The sequence below is a fragment of the Taudactylus pleione genome, unplaced genomic scaffold (assembly GCF_031769625.1).
Source record: "Taudactylus pleione unplaced genomic scaffold, aTauple2 ptg001607l, whole genome shotgun sequence".
NCBI lineage: Eukaryota > Metazoa > Chordata > Amphibia > Anura > Myobatrachidae > Taudactylus > Taudactylus pleione.
The window spans coordinates 2,572,214-2,598,636 of NW_028286004.1; the positions used below are offsets into that span (position 1 = coordinate 2,572,214).

Here is a 26,423-nt window from a genome sequence, read left to right on the forward strand (position 1 = left end):
TAACATATCATTCCTGCCAAATGACCAGAACATAACAAAAGGCAGCTTTCACCATACATTATGCAGCCTAATGTCCTCCAAGAAAGACAGACACGCAGGCATGTAAAGCATACCTGCCAACCCTCCCTCATTGTCAGGGAGACTCCCTGAAATAGCAGCAATCTCCCTGTCTCCCTGAAGAGTCTACCAATCTCCCTCATTTCACCGTACCCCCATTATGATACTGTTCTCTAAAAGAAAAAAACAGACATATACATTCAAATGGGATCATTAGTATAATTTCCCTGCATTGGTTATAAGGCACAATGATCCCTATGGCTATACATGCATTTTCTGAGAAGTATCAGTATATTTTCATCAACAAGTAGATCTTACTAACTGCTGTGGAGCTCATTTACATGTGGATGTAAATCAATTTTATGACACGCCTCTCAGATATAGCAGTATACGCCCATATCTGAGAGCGCTCGTAGGTGTTGCTTTCACAATCTCCCTGAAGTGCTTTTTCAAAAGTAGGCAAGTATGATGTAAAGTCAAGTATAGCAAATCGTGCATATGTGTACGACCCCTAAGTGAATAGATATGTGAATGCGTGCATCCTCTCTATTCCAGAATGTAAATAGGCATTTCAAGGATAATTACACTTTCAATTCCAGTGGTCTTTAGAAAACAAGTATATGTACATGTTTGATAATACAATAACATGGTACATGTTGTTGAAATAGTATGCAGTTAGATTACTGGTGGCCAGGATGCTGTCCATCAGAATCCCGACAATAGAAGCCCGATCCAGGACTAAAGAACTAAAGATAGGTTTCGAAATCCCGACGCCTATCTTTAGCCCCACGATGAACTCCCGACAGCAGGCATCCCGATCGAAGGTAAGCAAGGACAGGTTAGTATTAGCCACGGGGGGGGTTAGGTTTAGGCGCCCCCCAGGGGGGACTTTGGGTTAGGCACCCCCTGGGAGTGTTAGGGTTAGGCTGTGGGGAGGGGGGTTAGGGTTAGACACCACTGGGGGCAAGTTAGGGTTAGGCACCCCCTCCACTGGAAGGGTAAGGTTTAGGGTGTGCGGGGAGGGGGGTTAGGTTTAGGCACCCCCCCAGAAGGGACATAGGGTTAAGCACCACCCTGCAATTTTAGGGTTAGGCATCACCAAGGGAGGCTTAGGGGTTGGGGGGGGGCAGGGGAGGGATAAGGTACTTACCAGCCCCAGTAGGGATTGTGAATGATCGGGCTTTCAGAGTCGGTATAAGAACCATCGGCTATTCAGACGTCGGTATTTCATACCGATTCCGTTGAAATATGGAGTGTTCTACCGGGCAGCCTCCATGTTGTTCCTTTAGGGAAGTATCTTTACTTCTTCCAAGATGGCTGCCATTTGACCATCTGTTCATGCGTGGCTCCATCCTGTCACTGTATGAGAGTGCAAGAACTGTAGTGAGTGACCTGACCGTCTGGTGATCTGTATGCTCCACTCAAGCTCCGCACCATACAGGACTATGGGGTCTATTCATGGAGCAGAGAAAAGTCCTGTTTTGCAGAAAACAGGGCTCTTCTCTGCTTGGTGCAATTCACAAAGCGGTTTACCGTGGAGGTATATATTACTTCTCCAGTGGTACCCATTGATCCGTGGAAATTGCATCACTATACAGTACTTTAGTATGATGAGTGCAATTCATTAAAGGACAGAAAGCTCTGCTTTCCGCTTCTCCTTTGTGTTCAGATTTGCTATCTCAGGATGTTCCAGTCTGTTGCACGCAGTGCCCGGTTCCCGAGGCTGGCTCCGCCCTCTTGATGTCCCATCAGCCACTGCAGCCTTGTCTTACCTCAGCCGCCGGTGCATGCACAGGAAGGACCTGCATTTGCCTCCCGGCAGCTCATCCTGGACCGCAGCCAAAGACAGGATCACCGGACCCTGGACAACGCTTGAAGACAGTTTTCTTTATGAATAGACCCCTCTGATTGTATATAACTGTAAGTATAGCTGTATACTACAGAATAAACCAAAGTTCTAGTTAAGTCCTGAGTTGTTTAGTGCAAACAGTGGATCCACTGGTGTATACTATTTACTCTGCTTATTACCGTCAAATAGTACACACATATCAACAGGTTATCGGCCCAGGCACCCAAGAGATGTGTATCTACAGTAGATGCCATAGACACGTGTCAGTGCAGAAGAGTGTTCAGTTCAGATTGTTTTCAGCACAGACTGTCATTACTGCTGACTTTAAATACTGCAGTGCACTTCCTGGTCACATGACACATCCAAGGTGTCCATCAGTGCTTAAGGCATGCCCCCATACTCAGAGGCATGCCTCTACAACCATTCTTCTTATTTAGCTTACTGCCCGTGGTGTGGCCCTGCCCCCAACTCTGCAAGCAGTGTCTGACTATACAGAAGTGCGGCTGAGCTGTTGCTGCCTCATCTCTTGTATCCCTGTAGTACCAGGGAGCTTCACAAAGCTGGTGACTGTTAACTATAAATATGATTACAATAAACAAAGATGTTTATAACTTATAAACATCTTCGATAATCAAATAATTTTTATATCAAATCTCATCTATGGTAGACAGCACTGCAGGCAGCATATGATTGGGGTCTGATGAGAAGAATTGGTTTGAGTGAATGTGCAAGTATGAGTGATTACATTGACAAAATGATGTCCATATCAGAACAGTCAACATCTGTAGGAATAGCAGATGAGGAGATGGGATACAGTCAATATCCCGGCACATGGGATGCCGGAACTTAGAATACTGGTGCCGGAATCCCAACACCTATCAGAAACCAGGCGGCGGCATCCCGAACGCCAGCATCCTGAAGTTAAGCAGCGGGATTAGGGGGAGGGTTAGGCACCAGGGGAGGGTTAGGGCTAGGCACTAAGGGGGGAGGGTTAGGTTTAGGTACCGGGGTGAGGGAGAGGGGGAGGGCTAGGATACTAACCCTGTCGAGATGCCGGCATTGGGATTCTGACCGCTGGGATCCCGAGTGCCGGCATCCCATATCCAACCCAATGAGATCGCTAAAGAAGACATCGCTCACCGGATGTTAATGACCTAAATTCCTCATTCACATCATTGTAATTAACTGACAAAGCCAATTCTTCTTCAGTGTATAACAACAGGACAAGGCGCTATTAGCACATTGTACTTTTTAGTTTGTTTTTACATGTCCAAGTTTTGAAAATACCCTTTCACATGAACAGCTAGTAACTGGTATCAAAGAAAAGTATTGAATTGTTTTATAAAAGGCCAGGGACATGGAAGACCGACGTGTTTCCTTTAGCCAAGCAAGCCACTCTCTTGTTGTGTTTGTAGTGCTAACGTTAGAAAAACATGTATCATTGCCCTGAAGCAACTTCACTTCTGCTTCCAATTCATCTGTGGACATTTACAATTATTGGCAATGATTTTAAGCTTGTCCCTGCCAATGTTTAAACTTAACAAATTTCCCATTGCAGTTAATGAAACACAAGTTTCTTGTTTAAATCACTGGTCAATGCCGGCTATAATAGAGTCAAGGAATGGATAAAAGGAAGTTATTCTCTCCTGATACTGGGATTCAATAGTGTTATCAATACGAGTGGATATTTTTCTTTTCGTGATGGACGGTATTGATATATCTTTCTCTAAACACTTTCTTGGTAAATCGAATGAATATGTCCTGGGTCACTTCTCATTACCCATAATGAGTTACACAGGCTTTTCTCTCCTGCCATTGCTGTAAGTAAGCTGAGTTATGGGTCTTGAAGAGCCCTACTCAATTTTACCACCATTTGAAGAGTTTGTGAAGTCCTAAGATGAATTCAAATGACTTCAGTTCACAGATAAAACCTCTGGCTTTTATTTTCATTTCTGGGAGTTGAGTAGCTTCAATGATCTAATCTAAGGGGCCTATGTATCAAAGCTGTGAGAGAGATAAAATTGTGAGAGATAAAGTACTAACCAATCAGCTTCCAATTTACATTTTGCAGACTGTGCTTTAAAAATGAAAGGAGCTGATTGGTTGGTGATTTGTTACAATTTTATCTCTCTCACAGCTTTAATACATTGGGCCTCATTCAGAGGCGGTCGTAGGATGCAAGCGGTCGTTCTGAAACAGGGCGGCCGCTTACATCCTGAACGGCTTCCTCCATGTCGGTCATTAGGCTGTGGGTTAACACCCACAGCTCTAATGACCGCTAAGGGTGATGGTCGCGATGGTCAAGACCATCCCAACCATCGGGGTAACGACGAGACCCTAAGGCAGGGTCTCGTCAACCTTAAGCCCCAGGGAGCTTCCTGCTCTGTTTGAGCAGGAAGCTCCCCACTGACATCACTGATGATGTCAGTGGAGCCGCCCCCAAACGGCAAGCATTCCGACAAGAATGCCTCCGTTTGGCCGGGCACGCCCCCGGCCCACCCAGCTGTCACTCAACATCGACGGTTCTCCCCATCAGCTACGAGACCCCTAACGACGGATCACCCGTCGTTAGCCGGGTCTCGCGCATGCGAACTGAAGCAACATCGACCCGGTTGCGAGCTCGTAGAGCTAACGACCGGGTCTGAATAAGCTCCATAGGCCCCTAAATCTTGTAAAATGACAGAGTAGTTCTGTTGTATTGTAGCCACAGCTTCTGCTCTTAAAGCCCATCATGTGTTTGATAGTGATTTCAAAGACTTCAACTGGGATCCTACATGTTTGGCAATTTTCTCCATTATTGCATGTCAAAAAGAAATGACCATCACGAGGTTATATAGAGTCTGAATAATGCAGAAAAAAATAAAAAATACTTCTGATCTGTCTACTTGAAGTGCATGCATCTACAAGGGTGAGACACAGACAATGGGGTAGATGTATGAAGCAGTGAGAAGAGTGGAGAAGTTTGACAGTGGAGAAGTTGCCCACGGTAACCAGTCAGCTTTGAGGTTGCATTTATCAAGTACATTCTATAAAATAATAGGTAGGAGCTGATTGGTTGCCATGGGAAACTTCTCCACAGGTACACTTCTCCACTCTTTTTAAAGCTTCATGTCCCAATGTGCATAGCAGTGCACATAATTATATCACTGTTCTTTCTTTACACTTCATCTGAATGCCTGCTGTCCATCCAGACATAGTAGATGCGTCATCAAAACAGACAGCTAATACTGAAGACCAGTCGACTTTAAGATTACCAAGGATGTCATGCAATTAGTTAAAATAGACTGAGCTTCAACTATGAAAAGTCTCTGAACAAACATAAAATTTCAACTGGACTATGTTTCTCAATATGAAAATACTGCACAACAATGGACATCTGTTCATGGTATCCACAGTCAGTGGTGTCCTCTGCAATTATTGAGAGCACTTTTCTATTTAGTGAGGACACAATGTTTTGTAGCGTAACATTGTGTATGGCCACAATTAAATCATTTTGGATGCGATTACTCAGATATGTAGCATTTCAAGGAGATTGTTTTGCCATCACTGGATCATATTTTTTCAGCATATTTAGAAGATTAATAAATAAACTTCTTTCAGGCATTTTTCATTGTGACCCCTGAATGGTCTGCCACCTTTTGCCAAACACAGAACTACGTCAATCAGTCGCTCCATTACACTTGGCACAGTAGTTTTTCCTGTTTAGACAGGTAAGCCTGCTTGCCTTCATTTCACAGTACATTAATAGGTTTCCCTTCATTAAAACATTACCATGATGCATGGCTGATTACATGAGAGTGAGACAGTTGATGGTTTTGAAAACATTCAGTAACCTTATGCCAGTTTCTGAATTCTTTAACAATAAAGGCTAAATCCATGTGGCCTTTGCTAGCTGCATCATTAGAGGGGAATAAACAGCAGTAAAAGCAAAAAGCTGCTTCTCTTGATGGGCTGTATACTAACCATTTATAGTTTTCATACCAATCAGAATGGTAACTTCTTAGTTTAGATCCTATTATATTTCTAAGATATATGCTCATTCTGGGCTGAAAAAGCACTCTAGATATTCGAAGTTGGTGTTTTGGGATACGTTCAGCATCCCAACGGTCGAAATGCCGACACTTATATTACCGGCACCAGAATCCCAACACTGTGCAGAATCCCGGCACCGGCATCCCAACTGCCGGGATACCGAAGGCATGTAGCGGGGTTGGGGGGAGGGTTAGGTTTAGGGGTTAGGCACTAGGGGGAGGGTTAGGAACTAAGGGACGAGGGTTAGGTTTAGGGTGTGGGGAGGGGGAGGTTAGGTTTAGGCACTAGGGGACAGAGGTTAGGGACAGGCACCAGGGAGGGTTAGGGTAGGGAGATGGGGAAGGTTTGTATACCGACCAACAAGTATTGGTATGCTAACCCTGTCGGGAAGCTGGCATCAGGATTCTGACCACCAGGATCCCCAGCGCCGATATCCTGTATCCAACCCTGCGTTCTGATCTGTTTTTGGAATATCACAGACTGGGTCATCACAAGGAATATTTGAAGGCTTTGAATATGAATTACATGGACTTAAACTAAGAGACAAAAATGTTTGTTGTAGGTCAGAACTACATGCACTATAACTGGTGGTGTCAGCATTATCTTTCTATAAGTTTGTAACTGAGGATTCTGAGGTGATTGGGGTTACTGTTATTAGAATTCACTATGTCTGTTTCTTTTCTTAACAATGAACTGATCCATTTTTCCAAATTACTAAAAGGCAGATATATCAAAGAGCACTGTTACTATAGAAATATAAAGTCAGTATTTGTGCCTTTTTTTCTTGTTTTGTTTCACTTATGCTAAAAGTATGCTTTGATTTGGCAACTGCTAAGGTGGCCTTCAGCATAAAAGAAACAAATAAATAAGAGAATAGGTAGTTTGCTAATTTAAATAAGTGCTTTTTAAAAATGAAGAATGTGGGATTCCAAATAACTGTGCTGTGGTGCTTTCAGAAGTCTAGATCATTTGTGGTGCTCAGCAGTGGAACGCTAGGATTCCTTTAAGATCCTGTTCTTTGTACTCCTGCAATTAAATTCCAACATCAATAAGGAGCAGCATTGCATAAAATAAGAGCTGCATTACATATTCTTATATTTTCTATTTTAATGATTGATCTAGACATCAGACCCTCCAACATGACCGGTTCCACTTGGTCCAGGATTTCCCACTAATTTATGATTGCAGTCACCTGTGTAAAACTAGTTAACAGATAAGAGTAGGGTTTAAACACAGGTGACTGCAATCATAAATTAGTGGGAAGTCCAGGACCAGAGCATTTTGTACCTGATAGAAGGGGTCATGTTGGAGGGTATGAGACACTTGTGGTGCACATAAAATAATGTAGTAACATTGCATAGTGGCAGTGCGTTGCTGAATGGTTGTGACTTCAGACACAGAACTACACTGCCTGACAAGGGAACTGAGCACACATACTGAGAATAGTCATCCTCACTGGATTGAGTACATCTGAGGAATATCAATTCAAACCCATTGCCTCAGGAAAGCATGAAATACTCATTGTTAATTAAGCATATCCAAAAAGAGTAACTTAATTAGACCAGATAATGAATTTAAATATCTATTGGGAATATCTGTTTGGATATTAAACACCCCTGAAGAAGTCGATATTTGATGAAACACATTGGTGGATAATGCGAAAGTGGCCGAAAGAGGGCTAACTTGCTATTAAAAAACTCATACTCCTGAACAGGAGGGACATCAAGATTTTAACATCTATCCCAAATAGGCAACTCTGCATGTGCTATGTAAGATTTTTAACCTTTTTAATATTTTATAATAAACAATTAAAATCAAGTATACAGAAACTGATGATTGCATTTTTGGGTGGACTCTGGTGTGAGGGTCTCATTGTTGAAACAATAAGAAGAACTTTGGGCTTGATTCAGACCCGGACGCAAGTGGCCATTCACTCGTTCGGCGTACGAGCGTAAAAATGTCAAATCAAGCGCTCGCTCGTATGTTCGCTCCCAGCTAATCTTCCGCCCCATAGTCTCCCAACCCCTCCTCTAGCTAGCGAACATTGTAAATAGCGACCGTTCGTCTCCTCTTTGGTTGCAGGGAACGCTCGCACAAGTCAATTCCGCAAGTGGCCCTGTCAGTTTTCGATTGCCTGCTATTTCATTCAGGAAACATACTTGAATCGATTAATGGCAATCACTATATTAATTACCTTAATTGGTATTCACATGTTTGCAATCCTTTTTTTTTTTTAATGTCAATAAAGTTTATTATTGTTAGTGTGTGTCATTGATTCCGCAGAATACGTACTGTTGGACCAAGGGGATGGTTGTTCAAAATTAAAAGTTTGTTTGAATGAAACTATTGTTTTGCTTTTTTTTATATGCAGATTTTTCTTCTTTTTTATTAATATTTAAATTAGCTTACGCATGTCACTGCATCAAGCCTATCATATCTCACATTATATTTTTGAGGGTGTAAGTCACATGACTCATACAATAACCAATAGAATGCTTTCTGTTAATTTACAAAGTACATTAGCCAATCAAATTTTTTCTAGGACCTTTATTAAAACTGTTTGGTGTAAAAAAAAATCATTGCCATCATGAGAGCCGCAGCTTTTTGTCGCAGAGAACTCCTGGTCCTCACTGATGTGATGGACCGGAGATTAACCAACTCCATGGGCCCCATCACTAACCTCCGCAAGAGGCTTGCCTACACGGAGGTGCGGCGCCGCCTGCGTAGGATCGGCTTCCGCCGAAATATCGGACAATTGGAAAGGAGGTGGTCCGATCTCCGGCGCCGATCCCCACGCCTGTTGGACAATTTGCGGCAGCAAATCCTAGAAAGGGTTTTTTTATATAAAATTTAAAATGTAAGCATACCTGCGTGTGCATGTTTCCCGTATAGCCCTGTTTCTTTATTTTGGACATACCTGCATGTGCATGTTTCCCGTATAGCCCTGTTTCTTTATTTTGGACATACCTGCGTGTGCATGTTTCCCGTATAGCCCTGGTTTTTTTTGTGTGTGTAAATTTTGTAATAAAAATATTAAATATGTAATAATAAAAATTTTTCTACATCATTTAGGGGCTGAGCGCAGACTACGACGTCTCCAACGTCACCGACGTCGAGCTCATCCCCTCTCCCTCACTCCCACCCAAACATCCTCTCCCCACTCTTCCCCAAATTCCCCCTCCACCCCAGACCTGGCAGACCGTGAGGGCCCTCCCTCTCCTCACATTCCCATCCCTCCAACTTCACCCTCCCCTCCACCCCCCCCCCCCTCTCTTTTCCTCACCCTCCCAACCTGGTCCAAAAAAGGCTGATTCCTTACCCTCAACGTCATCAGCAATCAGCCTTTTTTGGACCAGGTTACACTTGCTTGTAATTTACCCAGGAAATGTTTGTTTAACGGTAAAAAAAAGTTTAATGCACACAAAATAAAAACACTAAGTGATTTGTCACAATCAATTAACACAATGAAAACACACAAAAAATTCCAAAACACACCCAAAACAACAAAAGTAAAACAACAATCAGGAACTGTTTGAAGAAGTAGCATGCCAACATGATTCCACAAATGAGGCGAAGAAATCATTGTTCCCGAAGTTATATCCAATGTGTCCACATGAAGTAATTTTTTGAGATCAGGTAGTAGGCATAATTTTTTATGGTAATTTTATGGAATAAAAGAAAATAAATAAAAAAAACAAAATTAAAATTGTACATTAAAAGCTTACATGTCTACATTGTGTCAATTAACTTCATTTTGGAAAATAATTACCTAAAAAATCTGGCCACAATGTCATCGCGTATTACCCCCCCACATACTGACCTCCGACCAACCTCAGGGGGGCCATCCTCAGGCAAGGCATCCTCTGGCTGCATTGGGACACCACTCCTTATGGCGATGTTGTGAAATATCCCACACAGGACCACAATTTTCGAAACCATAGCCGGCAAATACATGAGCTCGCCACCAGAGCGGTGGAGGCATCTGAATCGGCATTTTAAAAGGCCGATACAGCACTCCACCACCTGCCTGGTGTCTGTAAGTGCGGAATTATACTCACTTTGTGGCCCTGGTGTGGGAACCAAATAAGGAGTGAGCAGCCAGGGCGTGCAAGGGTAACCACTGTCTCCTGTGAAAATATAAAAACAAACATCAGAACCATTGTGTAACAAGCTTTGCATTGGTTTCAACAGAAGGTTTCAACTTACCCAGAAGCCACGCAACACCAGCTTGTAGGTTGTTTAATTTGTGCCAAATCCCTGATTGCCGGATGACAAAGGAATCATGTGCACTGCCGGGGAATTTGGCATTCAGGGACAGGATCTGGAGAGAGGCATCACATACCACCATTACATTCAGTGAATGAAAGTGCTTGCAGTTCCTAAAAATAGCCTCCAGCCTTGCTGGAGGCTGAAGTGGTATGTGAGTGCCATCCACAACCCCTATGATGTGTGGGAAGCCAGCTATTTGGTAAAAATTGGACTTCGCCACAGTAAGGGTACCCATATCCAATGGCATTTTAATAAAATGATGGAGGTGTTTAAAAAGGGCTTCCATCACTGCCCTCAGGATCTTTGAAAAGGAGGATTGGGATATTCCCGCAACTATTCCCACAGTGGTTTGAAAGGATCCTGAGGCCGACATTAATTGAGTAAGTGGTGGTATTGCTGTAGGACTTTCAATTTGCCATTCAAGATCACTCTCTATTAATGAGAGAGTGTCTATGATGATTTGTGGTGGCAGACAGTATCGCCTTAATTCCTCATCATCTGGCATTCCAAAAAGGGTGACACGTGTTCTATATATCTGGGGCCTTGCATGCCTACAAGGCCTATGCCTGGGACGAAGTTGAGGTTGGTCGGGTTCTGGAACCATGGCCAATATAATACGACCAACATCAACCTGAAATGGTAAGCCAGGTAGTTATTGTTTTAGACAAATGTGTAATGAAAAATATACTTGTCTTTTCTAAGAAATTCAAAGATGATTACAGGCCTGGGCCGTGTCATGTGCAGAACAACCTACATTTCAAAAATAGAAAATTTGTTTAAGATTAATTATAAAAAATAGAATTGGAAACAAATTATTTTTGTGAAAAAATAGAGAAGGGAGCACACATTAGTGCAGAAAATAGTACGCTACTTTTACAGTTAAAACAAGACACATTAGTTCGCAAAATAGTACGCTACTTTTACAGTTAAATAAGGACACATTAGTTCGCAGAATAGTACGCTACTTTTACAGTTAAATCAAGACACATTAGTTCGCAAAATAGTACGCTACTTTTACAGTTAAATAAAGACACATTAGTTCGCAAAATAGTACGCTACTTTTACAGTTAAATCAAGACACATTAGTTCGCAAAATAGTACGCTACTTTTACAGTTAAATCAAGACACATTAGTTCGCAAAATAGTACGCTACTTTTACAGTTAAATCAAGACACATTAGTTCGCAAAAAAGTAGGTTACTTTTACAGTTAAATAAGGACACATTAGTTCGCAAAATAGTACCCTACATTTAGTGGTAAGACATGATTATTTCCAGAAAAAAAAAAACATTACTTAGCGAAACATATGCTAAGACCAACACATCGAATTTGTAAATTCATGAAACCAAAAACACTTACCAAAAACAGACAAATATCCCAAAGTTCAAAAACATCACTGGGGCAATGCCAAAATAACTGTAAAAAAAAAAAAAATTGTCAACTATTTACAATTATTTTTTACGGTGGTTTTTTAAAATACTTACTCAAAAAATCCAATAAAAATAGCCAAGCAATAAAAAAAAAGCCAACAGAAAAGAAAGAAGTTAGAAAAAAAACAAAAATCTCGCACAAATTCCTCCTTCTACTCAAGCCAACAATCCACTCCAATGCAAAACCTCCAACAATCAAAACATGCCACATCGACTCGAGTCACACCAAGCCATAAATAGTCTTTATTTTCCCGCTCAAATTAAGGACGGACAATAGGAGCGCACAATCAATGATGCGGCCGAATAATGCTGACGCATGTATAAAAACATCACTGAAAAGCCAAATCGGTCTGCTGTAGTGAGACCTGAAAGTCCAAAATGACTACAGAGCAGCAAAGCACTGGCCAAGAGGCAAATGCCCTGGAGCAGCTCGTTCGCCAGCACATGTTGGAGCCGGCCTCCCTTCCTGACGGAACATCAGGACCCTCCACCTCTGGCACAACAACAGCCATCCCTCCAAATGTGCCTAGCCCTATGCCTAGTCCAGAGGCCACAACATCTGCCTCTGGCCAGGCCAGCAGAAGGACATCCCGGACCCGTTCAGGCTCCCTCCCTACCCCAGCCAAACGGGCCAAAAGGCGATGACAGCACTGGCTAATTTGCCCACAATCCTTCTCAGTGTTTGCCCCATATTCCTTAATGCCCAAAACCTCCCTCTCCTTTCTTGTGAATTTTTTAAAAATTGTGTTTGTTTGTGGATTTCAAATGCCAGTTATTTTGGTTGTGTGTTTCTAAAATCATTTGTTATTTTTTTTTACGTTATCAAGTTTTTATCATTTCCAAAAAATTAAAATAAATAAATAAATACTGTTTAAAATCTGCACAATTCTATTGTTAATTTATTCAAAAACGGGTTAAAAGGTAATCCCACAAACAAAATTACAAACAATCCAACGGAAATCTAAACATTATTTTTGAATTAAAAAACCAAGGGTTAAAAACAATTTATGAGTTTTAATTAACACTTAGCAAAAAACAAAAGGACGATTGTTTTCTTGGCCCCTAAAAAATTAAGAAAAACAACAAACATGCGTACAATATTGTTGCCCTAAAAAAAGAAGAAACCAAATGTGGCAAAAACACGCAAATTGAAATTAAATTTGTAAGCTAATTGATTGTCTAACCCAGAAATTAGCAGCTGAGTAGTTCACCTGCGTACGGTTTTTTGCTACTAAAAAAAGGCTATTTGCTAAACACCTTACAAGCATTTTTGCAATTCAAAACTGATTGTTTTGGAGGCCTCAATTGATAAATCGAAAAACCATCAATGAGCCTCGGAAAGAACGAAGAGACCATCGTCATTGCAGTAGAGAATACCAGACCACAAGCTAAGCGAGCAGTTTTAATGGAAAGTGGATCAGACAGTAACGTAACACTTGTTCCGTTCACATTGGCCATTCGCATCAGATAATTTGTGTACGCCCAAAAAACGCCTCGACACGCCTGCGTTTTCCCATCTCCACCCCCGTCACCGCCCCAAAACAGACAGTTCTGTCAATCACATCTGACATGTCACTTCCTATTCGCTATTCGACGAACGACTGATAAAATGATCGCAATCAGCCGTACGCACATGCGCACTGTTACACCGACGCATGCGTGGTTTAACAACATCGGATGACTACGAGCGTACGGCTGCTTACGAGCGGCTCTGAATGAGGGCCTTTATCCACTCTATTAAAGTTTCAGAAAATAAGAACTGAAACACACACATTACTATGATAAAATGATAAGATGCAGTCCTGCACAATCTGATAGCAAGCTGCTCAAGTCAAATGAGAAAATGACAAATGTAGAAATGAAATGTGACTAAGTAACAAACCATATGGGACCATTAAAATCAATAAAAATCAGCTTAAAACACTGTCATAATTAGAAAAAAAATATTGCATATATTATGATAAAATATCAAAATGGACATAAGTCCTACACAGATGCAGTAATGTTTAAGCTCTTTTTGGACATGGTGGTATAGTGTATGCCAGTAAATATACAGTGACTGTGTGATTGCATGAAGTCCAAAGAATTGTCTGTAGACCTCCGAGATAGGATTGTCTTGAGGCACAAATCTGGAGAAGGGTACAGAAAAATATCCCAATGAGCACAGTGGCCTCCATCATCCAGAAATGGAAGAAGTTCAAAACCACCAGGACTCTTCCTAGAGTTGTCCGGCTGTCTAAACTGAGCGATCGGGGGAGAAGGGGCCTAGTCAGGGAGGTGACCAAGAACCTGATGGTCACTCTGTCAGAGCTACAGCATTCCTCTGTGGAGGGAGGAGAACCTTCCAGAAGGACAACCATCTCTGCAGCAATCCACAAATTAGGCCTGTATGGTAGAGTGGTCAGAAGGAAGCCACTCCTTAGTAAAAAGCACATGGCAGCCCATCTGGAGTTTGCCAAAATGCACCTGAAGGACTCTCAGACCATGAGAAACAATATTCTTTGGTCTGATGAGACAAAGATTGAACTCTTTGGTGTGAATGCCAGGCGTTATGTTTGGAGGAAACCAGGCACCGCTCATCACCAGGCCAATACCATCCCTACAGTGAGCATTGTGGAGGCAGCATCATGCTGTGGGGATGTTTTTCAGCGGCAGGAACTGGGGGACTAGTCAGGATAGAGGGAAAGATGAATGCAGCAATGTACAGAGACGTCCTGGATGAAAACCTGCTCCAGAGCGCTCTTGAATCCAATTGAACATCTCTGGAGAGATCTGAAAATGGCTGTGCACGACGCTTCCCATCCAACCTGATGGAGCTTGAGAGGTGCTGCAAACAGGAATGGGTGAAACTGCCCAAAGTTAGGTGTGCCAAGCTTGTGGCATTATATTCAAAAAGACTTGAGGCTGTATGTGCTGCCAAAGGTGCATCAACAAAGTATTGAGCAAAGGCTGTGAATACTTATGTACATGTGATTTCTTAGATTTTTTTTTTATAAAATTAGCAAAAATCGCAAAAAAACTTTTTACACATTGTCATTATGGGGTATTGTGTGTAGAATTTTGAGGACGAAAATTAATAAGGCTATAACATAACAATATGTGGAAAAAGTGAAGCGCTGTGAATACTTTCCGGATGCACTTGTATAAGAGGTTATGGTAAGTAAAACAGGATAATTTTTACACCTATTTTTGAATTAATGAAGTTACAGACACAATCAATTCTTACTGTAGGTAGCACAGGAGATATGACTGATGTCTTCTACTTACCTTGCAGTCCTGTGGGGAGATGCACTAAGCCTTGGAAGTGATAAAGTGGAGAATAATAAAGCACCAACCAATCAGCTCCTGTCAGTTTGCAGGTGGTGTTTGAAAAATGACAGGAGCTGATTGGTTGGTACTTTATCACTTTCCAACACTTAGTGCATCCCCTCCATCCCCATCCGCCGATGTGGCTCACCAACCCCATACATTAGTATGGGGACCCAAGTTAATCTAAGTTTTAATTGCAAGAACTGACACCATCCTCAGATGGCATTAGATCCCAGCGATCTGCTTTTTCCTATATAAAGTAGGTTTGGGTGTTGAAAAGGGATAACTTCAGAACCCTCCACCACCCCCCACTCTCCTTCAGCTCTGTGCAACCTATGGCAGTTCACATGCGTGAACTTAGTCAAATCCGGCAGTGTAAACTTTCCATACTACCAAATAGCAGGGAAAGTGTTAATGATAGGACATGCTTTTTAGAAGCAGCTGTCCCTGCACTGGACCAATATTGAATTGCTTGTATAGTTGAGTATATGACACTGCACTTTGCTGTGAGTTGTATACTTCATTAATGGGCATACAGATGGGGCTTTAGGATGAAAAGGCCCCTAAATGTTGTACAAAATTGCTAAAAGTTCCAGGTTACTTTCATCTTAGGAGTTTTTATGTCAGCAGCCTCAACTCAGAGTCACCGTCTCAGGCTATGCAAATAACCCAAACACATATTACATGCTATATATACAAATTTATTAACACTCTTCCTACAACATGCTGAATGTGGGTCACCACAGTACATTCATTACTATTGATAATAGCATTTATAAGGAATACCCTGTAAGATTCCCCACATTACATTGCACACAGTACAGCCAAAGCCTGTGATGGTCAATCTAATACACTTCAAGGGCACATTCCACTCAAACTCAGTAATAAGTACACTATTACACACGCATTGCTTCTGATGCTCTGCTTTCTTCTTTCTCCTCATTTCAGCATATCTAATTGCCCCCCTCCAAAAAAAATAAAAAAATGTTTGCTAAAGTACAAGAAACAGCATCAGTATTTTAACCCAAATCTTAACCCATACCCTAACTCACCCCTACTGCAGCCTAACCCATCCATCCCGCAGCCTAACCCTAACACTTCCCTCCCACAGCCTAACCCTAACACTCCCCTCCCACAGCTTAACTTTAACCCTCCCCCAAGTGCCTAAACCTAAACCTAATCCAACCCTAATACTTACCATTGGAATCTGTCGGGATTGTTACCATCAAGATGCCGCTGTCGGTGTTGTGACCACCTGCATTTTGACGGTCGGAATCCTAACTATATCCCCAGAGAATAATAATAGACACTGAGAATTGCACTGTACACAATTAGAGGAATTGGGAAAGATGGACAATACTGAAAAAAACAGTGTCATTTCTATTCACAAACATGTCTGGGTAGCTGAGACTTGCCTTCATCTCCTAAACCTTATCACATCCACTAAGAAGTGATGCCACTACCAGCAGGTGTCAAGTTGTTCAGTAATCAAGAGCTCTGTGGCAGGGGACAGGTTTCTATCCCTGCACAGGCATAAATAAAATTATGGGTACATGCAGCTAGAGTGAATATTGCTTCAAAGTATAATTAAACGCTCTTAGCTCGAGGGAATTTAATTATACAGAGATCGCTTAGGGCTTCAAGAAATTATATTGATATTTATGCTAGAAGTCATTAATGGTCCAGGAAGTTCTATTTAAGAAGTGTGGCTGTTCTATATTTTTTCATAACGGCTCAAATTACATTAATGACTGACTTAATGAGAGTATAATTCTCAGGAAAAAAATAAGTGATTCAAATATTCCTCTAGGTCATTAACTGCGGCAAATTGCTGAGGGTTATTTACTAAAATAGTTGAAAGGTGAGATTCTGCCCTAAGATTGCAGCATCCATTCTGACATTTGCTTTCATTACTAGTAACATCCCAAAGACGGAAATGTCTAATAGCACACAAGTGCATAAAAGGTGTACAAGCAGTCAGTACAGCATAAAATAACTTGCAGTAAGTATGAGGACAAAGGACACAAAAGCTGTTTAGAAAGAGCTAAATATACACGCTACAATGCATGTATGTGTTTGCAAACGCACATAATTGAACATTCTGTGGCCTACATTGCAGTTTGTAGGATTGGTTCATGGGTTGGGGATACTCATAATGGAAACAATAAAATGTGACTTCAAAGGCCATCCTGCTATAACTTTAAGAGTACCGTCTTCATTAAAGGAAATTTCCACTTTAACCTAACATCAAACATCATATATAACAAATATGATACAGTTGGCGCTATAGAGATTATATTGAATATAATGCACTCTCTCTTCATTCCCTCGAAAAATGCTTTGGTTAGACTCCACCAGTCACTAGCAAGATTTCATGAGCCACTTTGAATGTTTTCATTATGTCAGTGTATGGGGGAAATGTAATAGGTTGCTAATTTACAGGTACTTATAGCTCAATTCCAACAAGTCAGCAACTTAGACTGGATACGCATTTAGCGACCTGCCAATGCGACTCCCGATGGTGCCAATGAACGATATATTGGGTGGTTTGGTACATACTGCACAATCATGCCTGATATATCGTTCACTGGCACCTTTGACTGGCTGCGTCAGCAGCTGGGAGTTTTTAGAAGTGGAGATGTTGCCCATATCAACCAATCAGATTCTAGCTATTATCTTCTAGAAGGTGCTAGTTAAATGTTAAGTAGAATCTGATAATTGCTATGGGCAACATCTCCACTTCTAAAAACTTTCACTTTAGTAAATATACCCCTTAGTATCAAATGACCAGGGACGGTTGTAGGTGCAGGCTAACAGGGCCGTCGCGCGGAGCGCCAGCCTCAAGCGGGTGCCGCTGAGTCCCCCCCCATCAGTGAGCTAGAGGGACCTGCGGTTGCCGCTTCTTGCCCGCAGGCGCCACAGCTCTCACCCGCGGATGCCGCTCCCCACCTGCTGGAGCCACAGCCATCTTACTGCCTGACAGCCTGCTGCCTGAGCCCACTGCGGTGGTTCACCACCACTTCCCTTACCTCCCCTCCCACAGTGCAGAACCCCCGTGGCATTCTGGGACTCCCAGAATGCTATGCGCCGTAAACGTCACTGAGCGCAGGGGAGAGAGTACCGCCGGGACGGACCATAAACAGAAGCGCGGGCAGCAGCAGAGCTTGGCGTTGGGTGTGACGTGTCTGACTCCTGAGTCCTCACACCATGGTCACCAGCTCACTACCAGCCAGATTCATCTATCAGCCTTGTCCCGGCCCCAGCAGCAGGTGGTGGTGGTAAGTACATCGCGCGGCCGCGACAACGTCACTGAGCCGCAAGTGAGAGGCAGGGAACCCACTAGGACACGAAGAGCAGCAACAGCATGGCGGTGGTGACTCCGGTGAGTGTCAGTTGATGTAGGGGCATGGCAGCACCCGTAGTACTGCAGGATACTCCCACAGCCTCCTCTTACTCATCAGCTCCCTCCAGTCCCTGCTTGTTCAACAGCCCCCAGGCTGTGATTACTGCTGCAGCCCCTGGGGCCCTGCCTGTGCCTGATTCTGATCTCTGGCCCTGCCTGTGCCTGACTCTGATCTCTGGCCCCTGCTGTCAGACTGTGTGCAAAAAGGTATTGTATGGGGCATTACTCTGTGAAACATTATGTGTGGGGCATTACTCTGCATGGCATATTGTGTAAGGGGCATTACTCTGTGATACATTATGTATGGGGCATTACTCTGCATGGCATATTGTGTAAGGGGCATTACTCTGTGATACATTATGTATGGGGCATTACTCTGCATGGCATATTGTGTAAGGGGCATTACTCTGTGATACATTATGTATGGGGCATTACTCTGCATGGCATATTGTGTAAGGGGCATTACTCTGTGATACATTATGTAAGGGGCATTACTCTGCATGGCATATTGTGTAAGGGGCATTACTCTGTGTGGCATATTGTGTACAGGGCATTACTCTGGCATATGGCATATTATGTAAGGGGCATTACCCTGTGTGGCATAGTGTGTTATAAAGGGCACTACTATGGAATTGGTATGAAATCCCGGCAGTTGGGATGCCTGCTGTCAATATACTACCAGCAGCATCCTGATGCTCAGGATGCTGACAAGGGTCAGGTAAGTATGGTAACCGTCCCCTATTGTGCCCCTAACCCTAACTCTCTGTTGTTGCATCCTAACACTAACCTTCCCCACACCTTGGTGCCTAAACCTAACCCACCCCCTTAGTGTCTAACCCCCCCTGTGGTCCCTAACCCACCCGAGGAGTACTACTGTGTGGAATATCTTGAATGTGCTCTGTGTGGCATGACATACAAATGCTGGCGGTACCATATTCACAAACTGTGCTGCTGTTCCCAAACACTACCAGTCTCCTTAAATGCCGGTGGTGCTGCGCCTGATGCCATCGCGCATGGCAGTGCATCCGCCTTCTGCTGGGCGTGTTCACTAAAGAGATGAACAGGGGGCGTGTCACTAAGTATTTTTTTTTTTTTGGGGGGGGGGGCACCAATGGGAACTCTTGCCCTGAGCTCCACAAGGTCTAGAACTGGCACTGCAAATGACATATCTCTATGAAAGTGGAATCATGTATATACTATCATTATAGTATTCAATGGGTACCCAGGAAATAAAAAGCAAAAACATTTTCTTATTGCATCAAATGGAACAAAAAGACAAAAATAAATAAATGTAGCAAATGCAATAATTAACGCCTAAGCATTCAATAAACAAGTCCTTCAATTAGTAAACACCAAAAAGGAATCGTAAAGAATGAAAACATTTTCATAGAGACCAGTTTGTTAAAAGTGTAATATCAGTCCTCCATTGTCAGTATATGACTAAGCACCAATAAAAAGTGTAAAGGTACCCATACACGGTCCGATGCACCGTGTAGGGCGACTGCCGATCCATCGGCAGACGGATCGTGCTGTTACTGCTGGCAACCGTGCGGTCCCCGCAGACCGCACGACATGCCGGCTCCTCCCTCCTTCATCTGAATGGGATCGTACATCGCATCCCAGTTCTGATGAACATGCAGGAAGATCTGGGGATGCGATCTACGATCCCGCGGGAGCGCGCAGCACAATATCATACCCATACACCATATATATATATATATATATATATATATATATATAGACAGGCGGCACTCGATGAGACTTCACAGCAATCAAAAAAAACTCAGCAATACATCTGATACAATAAACGAAGAAAAGCACATAACAGTGCATACGAACACAAGCATATAATGTAGTTTAAATGCAGATCATGTACAAAAAACTACAGATATGTATAAATCAGAGAAAGCAAGAAAAGGAGTTAATTTCATTAAGACCCATGGGTTGAAGGGTTTGAAGATCATGAATCCATTTAGATTCATGTTGAAGGAGAATGCGTCCCCTATCACCTCCCTTAATACTGGGAGGAATCCAGTCAATCATTTTGCAACGCAATGTTGCCAGACCATGTTTGACGTCACAAAAATGTTTAGCCACCGGTTGGTCTACCGGTTTGCCATCGATGGCTGCCCTAATGCTGGAACGGTGAAGCGCCATTCATTCTTTAAGCTGTCTTTCCTATATATAGGAGACAACAAGGGCACCTAATATAGTAAATAACAAACCGGCTAGTACAAGTGAGGGGGTATTTAATATACATTTTCCTGCCGGATCGAGGATGCACAAAAGTGTCACCAGTCTCCAAATGACTGCAGGTAACGCAACCTGTACATTTATAATTTCCTGCTTTCCTGGTAAGAAACCGATAGCTATAAACAGGAAATCTATTTACAGCTTTCCGATCAAGATGTATACCAACCACTTGCTGGAGATCCCACCTTAATCTTTAAAAAGGAATTGGACAACATTCTGTTGGATGCACTTTCTAACAACTATATTTCAAAGAAAACATATGACAGCCTCAGACAGGATTGGCCTAAAGTACCCATTTATACACTATTCCTAAATTGCACAAAAATGCTATTAAACCCCCTGGCAGACCAATTATTTCTGCCAGGGACTCGTTATATTACATTGTGTCGCAATTTTTGGACTTTATACTACAAGCGGTGGTACAGTCCCAAGCTTCCATACTAAGAGATACCACTTCTTTCATTATTAAATTACAACAACTTTCCCCTCTGACCTCCAAACACTTGATGTGCACAATCAATGTAATAAGTCTGTACACCTCTATACCTCATTCTAGAGGCCTGGAGGCCATCAGACGTATACTTACCAATAATGCAACATATGCCGGTCCAGACATCAATTTTTTCCTTACACTTTTGGAATTAACTTTGTCCAGGAATTATTTTCTTTTTGACAACAAATTCTTTATACAGAAATCAGGTTACGCAATGGGTCCCTGTGTGACGCCAAGTTTCGCCAACCTATTTATGTGTGAGGTTGAACGGGATCTGTTCTTTAATTCATCTGCTACAAGAGGACATATCACAACGTATCTACGCTACATAGAAGATATATTCGTACTGTGGTCTGGCTCTAAGGAGGACTTTAACAGCATGATGCAAGACATTAATTCTTCAGATCCATCGACCAAATTCACATTTGATTGTGACTACAAATCTGTAAATTTTTTGGATGTGGCTGTGAGCATCAATGAGAATTTGGATATCAGCACTTCGATCTACTTTAAAAACACTGTTGAAGCTGAATAATTGGCTGAGACAAGTTCAGTTTAAAATTTAATCGCGGCGACGCCATCTTGCGAATGGCCGCAAGACTCCATTTTGGAAATGGGATCGCAAGACACCATTTTTGTGGTCAGCGTCAATTCAAGTTATAACTCAGGAGCTAAGAACAGATGGCAATGTTTTTGTTAACCTACCAAGGGCAACTGGAAAAACAAGCTTTCTGAGTAAAAGTAAATAAGAAGAGACAATGGGTATTTTTACATACAAATTGGGAATCCCTGGATGCAGATAAAGTATAGTTGTGGCAATTGTAATATAATATCTACACAATTGCATTTGTCTGAATCCTAGACAGGATGGCCCCAGATTCCACAGCTTGAGGTGGTAATACATTTGCACTTCACACAAGAGTCTGTGAGAACAAAAGAGGTTTTGTTTTCCTTTGAACACACAACAGGTGGGGGCCTGCTGACAGAGGGCATGTAGAACTACAACCCTCAGCCATCCACACTGCTGGATGTTCACTTCGTGTATGAGAAATTATGCACTTAAATCTCACCCATTAATAACTAGCGTCCTTATATCAAACCCCGAATACTCACACACTACATATTCGCACACAAGGTTCCATTAGCATCAAACTGTATGATTCAAGTTGGTTAAGTTAGTTTAAATGCTAAGAAATAGAGGTTTTTGATATCTAAGGTATTATACATGATAAGCAAGGTGTGTTTGGTTTCGTTCTGATGCGTACGCTTTTTACAGAATCCCGGTGTTATCGGTGGAGAGATCGCATCATGCAAACTCAAGTTACGGATCGCAGAACTTACAAGCAACAAAATGTTTAGTTGATGGAATGTTACAGGAGGCGTTACCAGAAAGACTCCGGCTGTTAGAGGCAGGGAAAGTCTATTTGAAACAACCTGTTAAATGTGTCGTTACATATGCTTCTCCTCTGGGAATCAATGAGATCAGCAGGAAGTTCCCCCTTTGTCCTGTTTCAGTCTGGGGGGGAATAAATACATGTGTCCGAACACTGGTTTGGGAGTTCATGCTGAATTTTGGGTGAACTGAGGATATCTAGTCAGAAGTCTATCTCTGGGTCCAGAGGCGCAGCGTATGTATAACCGTACTTGGGTCTGTATTATTTCCTTTTACGCCTAACTTGTGTATGTATAGATTGCGTGTAACTGACTGTACTTTTACCTGAATAATACTTGTGCGTTGGAAACACAGATTCCACTCCTGTCTTTATTTGCGGTTAAACTGCGTACGCAATTAGCGTTCTGTTTAGAGGTTTTAGGCAGGGTTTTGTCTTAGAGGTTCTAGGCAGGTGAATCTTAGAGGTTTATAGGAAGGAATATATTAAAAGGTTTATTGACAAATTCAACAGTGGGGGCTCATCGGTTTATCACACTATCTGATACACGATAACACTTGGTCAGTCCTCTCTCAGCAAAAGGGTGGAGGCGCCTTTTGGGAGACGCATTAGTCTTTCATTACCACAGTGTTGCTGAGAGCGTACTGCCGGTTATTGTGTAGAGGAAGCACTGATTAGAATCCAGGGACAACAGAGGAAAAAAAAAAAGTTTGTTTTTCCTCTGTTGATAGAACCTTGTGTTTAGAGGGGTGCTGCAGTATTTGCATACGCAGCTAAAATGCATTTTTGCGTACGCAGTTAAAAAAAAAAAGTAATTATATGCTTGTGTGGTAGTCGCATAATTGTGTATGCGGACGATCGCACAATAGCATATACGCACTTCCGGTTCTGCTGCCACGTGTTTGAACAAAGCCATTGAGGTTTACATTTTTTTCTATCTACCAATATCTGGGTTAAATGTTTATTTTCTGCGTAGAGAAAAAGTGTGTAACAGTGTGTGTATTGTTGGTAGGGGTAATTTATTCCCTAAAGTTAAGGGTACCATATGATCCTTAAGGGCTAGGTGCAAGGGTTAGCCTAGTCGCTTGGTAAGCTGATTTACCGTTCTAAACACAGTAGCAGGTGTACATGTTGTCTTTGTTGTATAGAGGTGCATGAGAGTGGCCGACATACAAACTCTCATAGGTTTGGAAGTTACCTTACTAAAGCTTATGCGGGTCTGGAAGTTGCCTGTTTCAAAACTTATCTAGGTGTGGAAGTGGCCTTACGAAATCTTATCCAGGTGTGTGGGCGCCGCCGACTTAAATCGTTCACAGGTAAGTGAAAGTATCTTGATTGTCTTTCACCAGTTTACATTTTTATTGAAAAGCGTAGGAGTTGTCTCAAAATGGGAGCCACGCAAACGCACACTAAGTACGGTACTTATGCAATAAGGTATTGTGATATATGGTTTAATATGATGAGAAAGAGTGTTAGACCGTTTCCCAGAATTGGTAGTTTTGACAAAAATGTGTTAGATAATGTCCAGGATCACATCAGTATGGTGCGATCCCGAGAGAAAAAGATTAAGTATTTTGAATGTTTAAAAATATGGCAGCATGAAGGGGATGCTTGGCTTAAAAATGTGCAAACGACGCAAACTAGCGTTGCGAACGCATTGCCAGAAAATACATCCGCGACGCTGAGTTGCAATATGGGCGAGCCGCAAATTGGCGCGCACGGGCGGCAAAGTAGCGTCGCGGAGAGTATTACCAGCAGTTCACGCTCACCTCCCCCACCTTATGTGGATGGAGGTGCAAGTACAGTTACCAAAAATACCAATAAAAATGTATCAAGTAATTTGTACCCCCTCTTAAGTAACCATAAAGAAAATGTTTATGATGTAGAAGATGAGCCTATTGTAATGTCTGCTATTTCCCATGCTGTACAAATGATAGATGCTGCATCACCACAATCGGGTGGTGCCGCCATCTCCATCGGTAACAGCAAGGGAAATGTTAATACACTCGGCACCCATTGAGGAAGTTGTTAATACCATACGTAGCAGCAGCAGATTAAACCCCCAGCCAGGTAACCAGGTCAGAGGTAGCAATGCTGCCGGTCTGCATCCCATTCGGACAATAACTGTTCTGAATGGAAATGCAGATGCAAACAGTGTAGTGCCCACAAGGGAAGTAGTAATGCATTGTCCATGGACAAGAGCAGAACTGAATTCCATCATAATTGATTTCCCCAATCCCAAAAAGGAACTAGCCAAATGTCAAAGATTTTTGAGAAATTTGGGTAGTTCTCATGAGCCCACTAATAAAGATTGGCGTGTGGTGTTATGGGCCTGCCTGCCACACAATACCGACGTGACAAAATTTATCACGGACTGTGTATTGGATGGCGACGTTCCCTTAACAGACCAAGTAAACCAAGGTAACATTTCCCGCATTGTGACTCAATTGGGTGTATATTTTCCAGTAGTAGTTAACTGGAACAAAATCTTCACAATCAAACAAAAAGAGAGTGAAACTGCAGAAGAATATTGCGACAGGGCTCTGCAGGCTATCACCCAGTACACTGGGATAGAAGAGATTAAAGATAGCATTCACCACAGGGGAATGATAGTCACGATATTAATGGATGGGTTAAAAGAGAATTTAAAAACTCGGGTTCAGACCTCACAGCCTGGCTGGCGGGGCCTTACAATAGATAACCTCATAGAGTCTGCCATAGAACATGACAAAAACATCTCAAAAAATAGGGAGACCCAGAGCGAAAAATTAATGGATGTCAGTATACAAGCTCTGGAGAGAATGACGTTAACATTACAGCCAACAGACACGCTTGTACTTGCACACACACTCATGCCAGAACAAGTTGCTCTCACTAACCCCACTCAACAACAAACACTACTCTATCCCACTAGCCGAATGCAACCACAGGTCCCAGGATATCCACCCACTTCTTTTCCCCCACAATACCCTTACCCTCCCTATCCTTACCCATATCCACCACCTTTGCCCTCTGCTCAAACTTCACAACAACACATGCTTTCACCTGAATCACGTACATGTTTTAATTGCAAACAAACAGGACACTTAAGTACAAACAGCACAGTAAAAAGAGTATGGACCCCACACCAAGTGAAACCTGGATATCCCCATAAGGGATATGCACAGAGATCAGCAAATATTCAGCAAGCACCAGCTCCAATTGTAGCCGTAAATGCTTTATTGGAGAATGGTAGCCAACGCTAGGGGTCAGGTCATACCTGTAGTCTACAGATAGTCAGGTTAACGGGAAGTACTAGGGAAGAACCGGTCTTGATGGTTGATGTAGCTGGTACTGAATATCCTTTTCTTGTAGACACAGGGGCGACCAAGTCAGTGATGAAATCTCCCGTTAATTTACAGGTGACCAACGAGACAATACCAACAATGGGTGTGACAGGTAAAGTGGAACATTATCCTTTAACCAGACCCGCAGAAGTTAGTATTGGGCCGTTGCATACCAGACATTCTTTTCTTCTGGCTGCCGCGGCTCCTACTAACCTGCTGGGCAGAGACTTGTTATGTAAAATGGGATGTGTCATATATTGCACCCCTGATGGTGTATATTTAGATATCCCAGAGAGAATGGTATACGAGGTGCGGGATATGTTAGACACCCCACAAAGGATAATGTACCACTCTACAGTTTTAAAAGAAAATCCATCACAAGTAGATGAAATGTTGTCCCAAATTCCTGATTCCCTTTGGACAAAAGATGGACAGGACACTGGATTAATGGCAGACGTAAGCCCGGTAATGATACACTTAAAAAGCGGTAGGCAAGCTCCAAAAATTCCCCAGTACCCACTAAAACAGGAAGTAGAACTAGGGGTGTTTCCAATAATCGAGCGATTATTGCAACAGGGAATTTTAGTTCGTACAGCTAGTGTAGCCAACAGT

At 42.4% G+C, this 26,423-nt stretch overlaps 1 protein-coding gene and 1 pseudogene across 5 annotated transcripts in view; one reads left to right on the plus strand and one right to left on the minus strand.

The window, feature by feature from the left end:
- The window catches only part of LOC148442143 (uncharacterized), a 45,730-nt gene that overhangs the window by 14,029 nt on the left and 5,278 nt on the right, over window positions 1-26,423 (plus strand). Inside the window, exon 4 of one of the 5 annotated variants that reach the window (XR_015875910.1) lies at window positions 22,371-22,737. The exons of the other annotated variants lie outside the window; for them this stretch is intronic. The gene's annotated coding sequence lies outside the window, so the exon portion shown is untranslated. Of the gene's footprint in view, window positions 1-22,370; window positions 22,738-26,423 lie in introns of those variants that run through there. 5 annotated transcript variants of the gene reach the window in all.
- Window positions 3,027-20,505, minus strand: LOC148442144 (uncharacterized; annotated as a pseudogene).